The following is a 13,063-nucleotide window of genomic DNA, read 5'->3' as shown; positions in this document are numbered from 1 at the left end:
CATAGTTTTTTTTTTTTTTTTTATATCTAGAAAATATATCTCAACTTGAAGCTTCTTTGCTTAATTTCATGCAATCATGCACCCTTGTTGCTAACAAACAGTTGTATATAATTATTATGTGCTTTCATCACTCTGTTTGCAACATCAACAACTTTGTACGTTTTGTCTCTAACAATCATTCAATAAAAATTATGTCTAATTAACTGCCCTTACAATAATAAAATGCAAAATCTCAACAACTAAGATATATATGGATAAAGTAGTGGTTAATTTTGTTAATACTAAATGAAACTTGTTCCGTAGTAATTTGCTAAATGTGGAGGTTAGTTATATGAATGCATAATTGCCAAATTTTGCATGGTTCCTCGTCTCTGATTGGATAATGGATAGGATTGGAAGTTGGATGAATACAAATACAAAGACCCCTGCTTTTTCGTAAAGAAACAAAAGAAGAACAATTCAACTACGCAAGTTGTTCTCATCATCATGTGCAATGTGGATTCATCTTCCATATGTTTCGCAATTTTGCTTCCATCTTTTATGCTACAAATTCATTGTCAATCCTTTTCCATGCACAACCGTCTTTAATGCTTCATTTTCGACCATTATTTCACAATATTAACTAACAATAGTTGGAATGAACAAGTCATTGTTAAAACATACATAATAGGCATTAATTTGATACAGTAATAACTCTTGAAGAATGAATGTACTAATAATGTTAGTGTCATAATTATTATACTATATGCTTATATGAAAATTGAAATACATTAATTTGTTCAACTAAATCTGATTTAATTAGTCGGCAATCATAAGTTATGAAACTAGATTCTTGTAATGTGGGAACCCCGTTAAGGACTATGCATGGCACAAGAATTGGACGAACGTGTTTGTTGGGTTATTGTTGGGGGGTGCCTATGCCCTACAAGAAATGGTATGAGATTTAGTGCGGTATCATTCTCTGGAAAAGTTAATGTACCATCAAAATCAAAATAGTGATATTATGGGAATTCCTAATCTATGGAATCATGTCATGTAAATAATTATGGGACCATGTGGAATGTGTTCTAAATCATCCCAACCCTGAAACAATGTGGGGAATGGCTCTCACATGACCTTTCTACTCAAATTTTTTTACCATATTAGGAAAATCATTTTCTCTTTTTTATCATTAAATATATAATTTTTATTATGTATGAATTTTATTATCTTAATTTAAAAGTAATTATATTTTTTATTTTTATTTTTATTTTACTAATTTCTTCATTTTATAGTAGCTTCAACCTAAAATAAAGACTATACTTCTTTGCGTTCGTTATTATGCTGAACTCTAGTGTTTTTTATGCTTGTCTATATAATATACACACATTAAATGTTGATCTAATTTTAAATGAAATTTGTATTTAGTTTAATGTTAGATGAAGTATGGACTAACACAACATTTTGTGTAGATGATAAATATAAAGTATATTGATGACATAGCATGGATCTTTTATTTTTAATTATTTATACATAATTATTATACTGATGATAATCGCTTATAGGGTGGCAAGTGGGGAAGTCCGCCCCGCCCCGCCTAGTGAGGCGGTTTTAGAATTCTAATCCGTCCCGTCTAACGGTGGCTGGCGGGTTGGCGGGTTAAGCCTGTTAAATATCTTTTTTATTTTTAACTATTAAATAATATATATAAAGGCATAAAAAATCTCTCCTATTTTTTACTTTTAACTATTATAATTTCTAAAAATATAAATAAATTATAATTTTGATATTCACAAACATTAAAGTCTTTGTAATTGTAAATATCTAATAAATATAATTATAAACCAAGTTTTCATCCAAAACATAATTATAAATATTGTTCCTAAAACAAAATAAACATAATCCAAAACATAATTATAAATATTGTCTCTAAAAAAAATAAATATAATCCAAAACACTCAATTTTCATCTTCATTCTCTTGTAAGTTGGGTTGGCAAAAAAAAATTGTAAAAATACCCCTTGCTAAAAAAATACTAAGCTCGGGGGGGAAGCCCGCCCCACCCCGCCAAAGCCCGCCGTTTAAGCGGTGCGGGTTAGGTGGACTTTTACTATTTGGCGGTCCCAATTTTTCAGCCCCGTCCGCCTTTTTTGGCGGTTACGCGGGTCGGCTCGACAGATTTAGGCCCGTTTGCCACCCCTAATCACTTATTTTTCCATAACCTTCAAATAATAATTGCGAAAACAAGATTGGAAAGCCTTGACTTATTGAAAGTTTGCCAATTAAAAGTTCAACATAGGAAAATAGAGCACATAAATATAAATAAAAAATAAAAATCTATGAAAATAGTAAATCAATTTTGTTTACTGTATCTCCCAACTCTTTAATCGGTCGCGAATTTAAATTTTATTTAAGAGTTTGTTGCTGGCTAATAGATTACAGCATGCACAAGGCAGAATTCAAACTTCCAATACTTACTTAAGCGACCTAATGAGTTAACCACTAGACTAACGCAACTTGGTTACCATTAACAACGAAATGGATCAACACCATACCACTTTTTGTAGCTTGAATAGGATCTGTTGATAAAGACGCCAACACCTGTCTCTTTGTTCCTAAATATTCTTTTCAAATATTCCAAGTTACCACAAAAAATCCAATCAACCAAAGTACATCATCTATTCAAAGTGTTATTTGATGCTACACAAAATGGCCTATGCTCTACCAAAGTACATCATCTATTCACACCAAACCTACTAGGTAAACTCACAGACAAGGAAATAAGTGATGAATAAATTTAATATCCTTCTTACACAAAACACAAATATTATTATTATGACTAATAATTCTTAGTCTACTCAATCTCTCTATAGTGTTCACACTGTCCATCGAATAAGCCATGCAAACAATTCAATTTATGGAGGAACCAATTTTTTTCAAATTGCTCTAGTATAACTGTAACTTGTTATGTCTTTCGGCATAATTTTTTTCTGCAAAAATTTGTAGAAAAGAGTTAGTAAAAAAACATCTTTTTTTTTATCAAACGTTATCACCACTTTATCCTCTCTACCAGTTGTTAGTTTAACTGGCCTTAACATGTTATGAAGTTCGTTGAGAAGTTTCAACTCTCATTGGTAAAGATTTATCCTCCAATAAAAGTTTCATATTCACTATAGTCCATCCCAGAATCCATAATCTTCTATCGCATATCTTTTTTGTTTGAAACCAAAAAATCATGGAAAGCTATTTTTCTAAGACAAAGTACGAGGAGCCAATATATGTATTGTACAATATATACAATGAGAGTTAAATTGCAACTAAAATCAAATCATAGTCAATTGATTAATTTTGAATAGTTTCTAATTTTAATTTTGAAACAAATTAGGATTACAATCAGTTACACCAACACACAGATCCTCTCTCTATACGGTCTTACCCTTTTTCTCCCTTTCTCATCGGTTCTCTCCGCCGTGCGCAGAGGTCACCTCCACCATTACCTTCCAGTTGTGTGCGTTGTTCTCGCCGCACCGCACAATGCAACGACTCCAACTAGTACTTTTCTCTCTGCCGTAAGACCGCCATGCGCAGAGGTTACCCTCCACCATTACTTTTCGATCGTGTGAGTTGTTCTCGCCGTACCGCACCATCGCAGCGACTCCAACCAGCAACTAGATGTTCATTTCAGTATGTATTTGGATGGTTAATTTATTAAACAAAATGAATTATATGATTATCTTTACACACAAACGTCGAATGATCTTGTCTACATATAACTAGATGTTCACAATTACTGTACGCGTGGATGATTGATTTTTGGGCACGAGAAAGTTCAGTGCTGCAGTTCGCGTCTGCCACGATGATTCAACCAGGTCACGGTCGGATGTTTAACCACGTTTGGTGCAAAGCAGTTCCTTCCCGCGAGAAGGTAGGCGCGCGGAAATTGGGCTGCAGTTCGGGTCGGAGGAGTTGCACGCGGAGGCAATGCTGCAGTCACGCTGAGATGTGCAGCGGCGATGGTGCAAAGGAGTTGCGACCAATGAGGGAGGATGCTCGCGAAGAAGGTTGGGCGATGCGGGTCTGCCAGGTGCGGATGTAGGTTCCAACGCACACGGCGGGACTGCGTGCGGGTTCTGTGAAGCGAACAGAAAGAATTTTTTTTAGGAGGGGGGAGGGTAACCGTGAGAGCAATTGGAATTAGGGATAAATTGGTGGTAGAGTAAATTGAACTGAACAGACCATTTGAAATTACGGTAAATGATGAGGATTAATTTATTTTTTTAAATTTATATTAAAACAAATAAATAACTCATTGTAACCATTCTATATATATCTCATTGTCTCTCCAGCAAAATTCTTTTTCTAATAACCACATTGTAATCATGTATACTCCTAGAATCTGAGTTCTCTCCTCCTAACTCTATAAACATTCTACTAATTATCTTATCTCTCATAAATAGCTTTCCATAGTTCTCCTAATGTAATATATAAGTAGATAATATCTCATTAAAATTTAAATTATTAATAGAATACATCATTTTTTTTATAACGGATAATTCTTTCAAAAAGTACCATCATCATTTAAACAAAAACATTGTATTCTTTATATTGCATCATCTAACGGAAATGAGATTAAAATCTAAAAAGACTTGATTTACTAAAAAGCGTGCTAATTAAATTTTAACCGTACATGAATATAAATAGTTATTTTGGTTTATCCCTTGTATGTCAAGAAAGTAAAGTAGTTATTTTGTTAGTTGAATTGCTAGTTGATAGTTACTTTCTTGCTAAGTCATCATCTCATTGTAAACCATCTTGTGGTTTGAAATGAATCATAGTCCATACCCTATCAAAAACTCAGGTTTTCACACACTATCCTTTACAAGGGAAACTTCAATTTTATTCTCCTTTTCCAAACCTATAATAAATTCAAGTTCGAACTTCTCAACAATAATATACCATGATAATTTAATATATTTAATCAAATTGTTTATCATAATACGCAATATATGTCCACGTCTTGTTAGTAGTTATCTTATAATTATATCCAAAATCGATACCAAAGGGTATGCCATGATTTTCGCATTTTAATTTATTTAATCAACTAATTAAAATATGAAAACAAGATTATTTAAATTCCCATTTTTTGCAACAAGAAGAAAAACTATCTTCACGGGTCCCCCAAATATAATACATCATTATACCAAAAGTCTTGAACCCAACTTCCAATAGATTAGAATATAATTATATATCCACCAATTATTATGTATCTATGACGATTATAGCGCAATAGAATCATATCATCAACTTGCATTGCACCAATCAATATATGCTACCCTTTAACCGTATATAAATATAGATGCTTTATCCAATCGAGTCATTGCCATAATCTTATCATCCCTCCAATTTTTCCATATGGACAAATAGATAAGGAATATATCTTTATATTTCTGATTGTATATAAGGACAACAAATACAAATAATGTTGAAACAAGGCTTACGTTTCTACATAACTTGCATTACTTGGGTTTTTTAATAATAAATTCCAATGGATCCGAACACCCTTCATTGAAATGCAGAATTGCAGATGAGGATTGTGATGTGACAACCGGGTTATCTTCATCTTAATATAGGTTAATAAGTAGTTTCACATCTTATTTGAAGCAATTAATTTTTTTTCTATTTCAAATAAATGAATAATAATTTTGCTAGTTTCATTTTTTGTTACAGAAAATAGCATCCAATATAGATGAGTATGCTTTTATTGATTACTTTCACTATCACTATGAATGAATATATATCACTTTGAAGTTTTAATAAAGTTTTCTATCAAAACTTCAAATCAGAAAGTTGCTTGCCAGATACATTGCTTTCACCTTATCTTTATATATATATCATTGTTAATTTTTTGTACTACATATATATCTTCACATCTGATGAACCTATCCTAAATACTATAGTCACTCACGATTATGATTAATTGGCTTGTTAATTATAAGCACAGAAACCAGCACAAATGGTGTTCCTACTTAACCACGATCCACAATTTAAGTCGTGCAAGAGAAAACTTGCATTAAAAGTGAATTGACATTTTGATTTTGATATGACCCAAATAATTAAAGTGTTTAGGCCTATTATTGGATAACTAAGCCCAAACAGCTAATAGTGCTTAATCTTTACCCCTATTAGTAAGATATCCTTTCATTCCTTTCAGGGAAGACAAGTTGTAGTGTATGCTAAAATGAAAGTTCAGATTTACTGTAATTGCTATATCTATATATTTGGAATTTGAACCCTATTCTTGAGTGGCCGGGTAAAAAACAGAACTAAACCCTATTAAGTTATATGACACACACATTTGAATGATTTTTATATTAGCTTTCAACAAGCTATTATTAGTAGATCATCAATTGTGAAATTTTTATTATATAAATTGAGTGTTTTAAGAATATATCAACTTTAATTTAATTTTAACCTGAAAAAGTTTCTAATAACCGTGGTAAATTTTATGATGCAGAAAATGAAATTGTAGAATGCAGAAAGAAGAACAGAAAAAAAAAGTGAATTGAGAAAAAATCAGAATGAACTATCATGTATTGAACTCTCTTTTTTCTGTACAAGGCATTGTTATTTATAAAGACATATTGTGTAACTGAATTTTGTAATAAAATTTTCAGAATTTCAATTATTGACTCAATTACACATAGTTAACCAAAATCTGTAGTTTCTTGATCTTGATCCTTGACAGTCCCCTCAAACTGAGTGTAGGGATGAACAAACACGAAGTTTGCCACAAAATTTGGAAAAGAGAGTCATCGATAGTGGCTTGGTAAATATGTCGGCCACCTGATCTGAGGATGGAATATTAGTGACAACTAGTTTCTTATGTGTAACTTGGTCCCTCACAAAGTGAAGATCTAGCTCGAAATGCTTAGATTTGCTGTGTAAAATTGGATTTCCAGCAAGAAGGCAAGCACTTTGGTTGTCACAGTAGAGAGTAGGAGCTATGGTGAGAGAGCGATGTAACTCATGAAGCAGATTTTGTGTCCAAATGACTTCAGATTGAGCTGCAGCAATTGCACAAAACCCAGCTTCTGTGCTTGATCGGCTAACGGCACGTTGCTCGTTACTTTTCCATGCAATCAAGTTTGTTCCTAGGTAGATACAATATCTAGTAACAATTTTTCTATCATCAGCATCTGCTCCCCAATCAGCATCTGAAAAAGCAAATAATCGAAAGTTAGGACAGGCTGTAAATAAGAGACCTTGATCCATACTTCCTTTAATATATCTAAGTATCCTTTTGAGTGCTTTCTAATGATTGACAGTGGGATTGTGCATATACTGACAAATCTTGCTAACAGTAAATGTGAGGTCTGACCTAGTAAGTGTGAGATATTGGAGGGCCCTGCAATAGAACGAAATAATTTTGGATCTCCAAAATGAGAGGAATCATTAGCTGACAATTTTGAAGAAGCAACCATAGGAGTTGGGACTGAATTAGTCATAGTCATTTTGGTTCTATCAAGTAAGTCAGTGATATATTTCTTTTGATGCAGTAAAATTTGAGAATCATTCACATAATTGGCTTCTAAGCCAAGAAAAAAAACTGAATTTGCCAAGGTCTTTAAGAGAGAAAATAGAGTGAAGCTGCTGAATCAATAATTGTAATTCAGAGAGGTTATCTCTAGTTAATAGAATGTCATCAACATATGCACATAATAGAGTTACAGATGTATTAGTATGTCCTATGAATAAAGAAGGATCTGAACGAGTACTAATAAAACCAAACTTCTTTAATGTGGCAGATAAGGTTAGAAACCAAGCTCTAGGAGCTTGTTTGAGTCCATAAATAACTTTTCGTAATCTACAAACAAGAAAAGGGTTAGTGTTACAAAATCCTGGAGGTTGTTGCATATAAACCGTTTCATATAAATCACCATTGAAAAATGTATTGTCAAAATCAAATTGTCTCAATTGTCAGCCTCGAGATAAGGCAATTGAGAGCACAATTCGAATAGTTTCAGGTTTAATCACAGGACTAAAAGTTTGCTCAAAGTCCACACCCTCTCTTTGATAAAATCCTATGGCCACAAGTCTAGCTTTATATCTAATGGCTTGGTCTTGAGGGTTCTTTTTCAATGCAAAGACCCATTTGCTGCCTATAATGACAGCACTAGGTGGTGGGAAGATTAGATCCCATGTTTGGCATTTTAAAAGTGCAGAATACTCAGTTTGCATTGCCTGTTTTCAATGAACATGTTTTAATGCTTCTGAAGCTATTTTTGGTATGTGATGTAGAAACTCTGAATCATGTTTTAATGCTTCTGAAGCTGTTTTTGATATATGATGTAAAAACTGTGAATCACTATGCAATGAGGAAGTGATATTAGAAAAGACTCGAGGTTTAGAGATTTCAGATTTAGATCTGATTTTCGTTGGGTGAATGTTGGATGGTGGTGGAGGAAGAGGTGGTGATACTTGTGGTGAAGAAGAAGAGATAATGGGTGGCTAAAGAGGTAACACTATTTTCATATCTGAAGTTAGAATTTGGCCAGTAGGCATTGTGGGAGATTGAAGGTCATGATTTACTGATGTAAGATTTGAAGCTGAGTGAGGCAGATTTGAAGAGGGAGGGGAGGAGATGGGGGGAGAAATTGGTGTTTCTAAAGGAGGTGTGTGTGACTGAATTGGTGATGGTGGTCCAGGGATAACTTGTGGTGTAGGTAAGAAAGGCATGGAGTCTGAAATAGAAGAATGTTTTGAAGTAAAATGGAAAGAGTATGAGAATCTTGTTTTATCAAAAACAATATTTCTTGATATATATATAATTTACATGATGGAGAAAGACACTTATAGCCTTTGTGGCTAAAATCATAGCCTAAGAATAAACATAAATGAGACTTGTAATCAAATTTATGTTTGTTGTAAAGCCTCAAGAGAGGATAGCAAGCACAGCCAAATACTTTGAGAAAAGTGTAATCTGGTTGCTGATGAAAGGGTTTCTCCAAGGGAGTTAATTGATTGAGAACAGGAGTGGGAAGTCTATTAATGAAATAAGCAGCAGTTTGGAATGCATAATCCAAGAACTGTAATGGAAGAGCAGTTGTGGCAAGAAATGATAGACCAACTTCTGTAAGATGTCGATGTTTTCTTTCTACTGTCCCTTGTTGTTGATGTGTATAAGGACATGAAAGTCTATGAATAATTCCCTTCTCAGTCAAATAAGTCTTGAAGGAATTAGACAAAAATTTAAGACTATAATCACTTTGTATAGCTTTAAGCTAATATCCAGTTTGTCTTTTCAAAATAGTTTTATATTGCTTAAAAGCTGCTAAGGCTTTAGATTTATTAACCAGAAGAGAAAGAGAAGTGTATCTACTATAAGCATCTACAAAACTAATATAATATCTAAAACCATTCTTAGAAATTATAGGAGCTAGTCCCCAAATATCTATGTAGACAAGTTCTAAGGGATGCACATACATAGATTGAGAATTTGGAAAAGGTAATTGATGTAATTTTGTTATAGAACAGAATTCACAAATAGATATAGGAGTAGAGCATTTTGAATGTAAAATTTGATTTTTATTCAGATTATGTGAGATAGTTTTCATAGAACAGGGATGACCAAGTCTCTTATGTCATGTATCTACAGAATTATTGAGAATTGAAGTAGCAGTTAATGCAGTTTGTTGCTTTACACAATTTGGGGTTGAAAAAAGAGTTTTTTGTACAAACAGATTGAAAAACACATAAATTCTATTCTTAGCTATCCCTTGGAGTAGATGATTTCTGGTAGCCTAATCACGAACAAAGCAGTGGTGAGGCCAAAACTAAAAAAAGACCGAGTTATCAGCTGCAAATTTAGAAACGCTCAAGAGATTTTGGGTTATTTGAGGCACAAGTAATAGATTAGTTAATTTGAAAGAAAGAGCAGTATTTAAATCATAAAGAGTAGAAGAATTAGAGTTAGAAATCTTGATACCTTGACCATTACCTATATACAACTGATCTGACCCAATCTGATTCTCAGCCGCTTGAAGAAGGTCATTAGGTTCAGCTGTCACAACTCACATGCTAACTAGCTCCAGAGTCAGGATACCAAACTGTATTTTGTAAGGATGATGATGATGGTGGTGCTTCCAAGAATGCCCTAGGTTGATAAAAGGATGGTGGAGGAGATGAAAGGTGATATGATTGAGTTGAAAATGTTGCATTAGGTGACTCAAATTGCTGGTCAAATCTGTAATAACAACTCTAAGCAGCATGTCCGAGACGATTACAGATCTGACAAAACAAGCGACTTGAGTTGGTAAATATGCCACCTCTCATGAATCTTCCTCCTCTTCTTCTGCCTCTAGAAGGATTATAATTTTTTTGAAAATTCTGATCCAAAGGGATAGAAGATTGAGATAAATTGGCTAAAGGATTATAGGTTTCTTGAATTGATTTAGCATGTCTTCATATGCTACTAGATATGATTCTGTTTTAACTACTGTAAACTTGCCCATTTTTGTCATGACAATGCCAATGAAGCCTTGATATTCTTCAGTGACTCCATCAAGAATGGTTTGAATATATTCATCTTCAGAAAATGGTGCCTCTAAGACAATTAATGAATCTACTAATTGTCTAATTTTTGTAAGATATTCAATAGTGGTAGTAGTGAGTCTTACAGACTTTAATTGTGATCGAAGATTCTGAATTCTTGCCCTTGATGATGCTGTAAAGAATTCAAGAATACTATCCCACCTCTCATAGAAGAATTTACAGTACACAATCTTGTTTTTGAAGGTTGTATCCATAGATGCCAATAGCCAGGTCATAAGAGATTTGTCTTGGAGTTTTCATTCTTTGAAGGTTTTTGATTCAGTCTTTGTTGGCTTTGTTGGGTCTCCAGAATCCACCATTTGAGCTGGGATGTTCTCCTTCTTAAAGTGGCTTTCAAGATTTTGGCTTTCCACTATGATAATTGCAGTTTGTTTCCACGTTAGGAAGTTGTTGCTGTTGAACTTATCAGAGATAACTGGTAAACAATATTTTGAGTTGGAAGCGTTAGAAAGGATCATAGTCATGGTGTCAACCATTAGGCTTTGGATACCATGAAAAGGTTTCTAATAAGAGTAGTAAAGTTGATGATGCAGAAAATGAAATTGTAGAATGCAGAGAGAAGAACAGAGAAGAAGTGAATTGAGAGAAAATCAGAATGAACTATCATGTATTGAATTCCCTTTTTGATGTACAAGGTATTGTTATTTATAAAGACATATTGTGTAACTGAATTTTGTAACAGAATTTTCAGAATTTCAGTTATTGACTCAACTACACATAGTTAACCAAAATCTGTAGCTTCTTGATCTTGATCCTTGACATAACCATTTGTTCATATGTTATAAATAAAAATGTTATTTGTACACAAAAATCAATCACCAATATATTTGTGTATAAATACATGTGTGGTTTAATTTATTTTTTATAGGTGATTTATATTTCAATATGTATTTCATACTTATGCCTGACTTTGTTGGCTGATTTTAGTGTACATACATGTAGCATAGTCATATTATAAATTATGTCCATAATCAAACTATCTTAAAAGTTTAAAAATATAAACTTATAAATATTTATTTTTATGTGGAGTTGATAATTGAAAATTATTAGATTATAATTTAATTAAATATTTTACATTAATTTTATATGGACGGTTATTTTTTATGTACATATAGCATGATTATTGTTATAATTATATTTTATTATCGTAAAATATGATTAATTTTTAAAATATCTAATTTATAAATTAAAATGCTAAAATAATAATTTAAATAATAATATATAATTTAAAATTATATTTTTTAGCTTTTATATTTTTTAAAAAAATTGAATAATTTTTTTCTTAACAATAGAATCGAAATATATCTCTTTATATATATATATATAAAGTATATTTTTTGTCCCTAAAGTTTGACAAAAATTTCAAAAATACCCTTAAGTTTTATTTTGTTTCAATTTTGTTCCAAAAGTTTTCGATTTACATCAAATATACCCCTAACGTCTAATTTTTCAAAAAATTTAAGACCAATTTAACAACAATTTCATAAGAACAACCCTCAATACAAGCAAATCAAGCATAATTTTCATGCATTATTGTTAGATTGGTCTTAAATTTTTTTGAAAATTTAGCTATCAATGGTATATTTGATGCAAATCGAAAATTTTTTGGACAAAACTAAAATAAAATAAAACTTAGGGATATTTTTTAAATTTTTGCCAAATTTTAGGGACAAAAAGTATACTTTACCCTATATATATAATTATTTAAAAATTTATTTCCCATATAATAGAAGCTAACTTTTACTATATTCATAGTTGAGAAAATTCTTTCAATTAATGTAATTATTACGGAAAAAACTAAAACTAATTTTAAAAAAAATTATACTCTTTTAAGCCGATTTTTATTAAAAAAACATCAATCTTATTTAAATTGAGAATTAATTATTCTAATAGACATCTAATATAAAATTTTTAAATTAATTATTAAATACTAAAACTTGAGTAAAAAATTATTGTAGAATCAAATTCAATAATTTAATAAAAATAAATAAATATTATTATTATATATTACTAAAAAATTATAAATTATAATGTGATATTTATCCCCACAATAATATAGATAAATTTATTTATGAAAATAACTATATCTTCACCTTAAATTAAACCTATAAATTCATAAATAATAACAATATCATCTCCATTAATTAAGATCTCAAGGTAGTATAGTAGATTAGTAGTGACAACTTACAAATTCCAAGCAAGAATTGAAAACAATAAATAAATAAAAGAAGTAAAGAACCAACCCTACATTTTATTTTATAAAAAGGCGTGTCTCATGCAAAGGACCTATATAAATGATAATGGCGCTTTGTATATATAAGCCCTCCCTTGCCTTGCCGACAATGGCCAAAAGAGGACCATTTGCCTTATAATAATATATTTCCTTTTTGATTCCATATTATATATCATTAGGTAATCACGATAACATTCATTTTATTAAATGAAATGCGAACATACTTGTTTTTCTAATGAAA

This window comes from Arachis duranensis, chromosome 8 (genome assembly GCF_000817695.3).
Source record: "Arachis duranensis cultivar V14167 chromosome 8, aradu.V14167.gnm2.J7QH, whole genome shotgun sequence".
NCBI lineage: Eukaryota > Viridiplantae > Streptophyta > Magnoliopsida > Fabales > Fabaceae > Arachis > Arachis duranensis.
Note: the sequence above shows the minus strand (reverse complement) of the source record.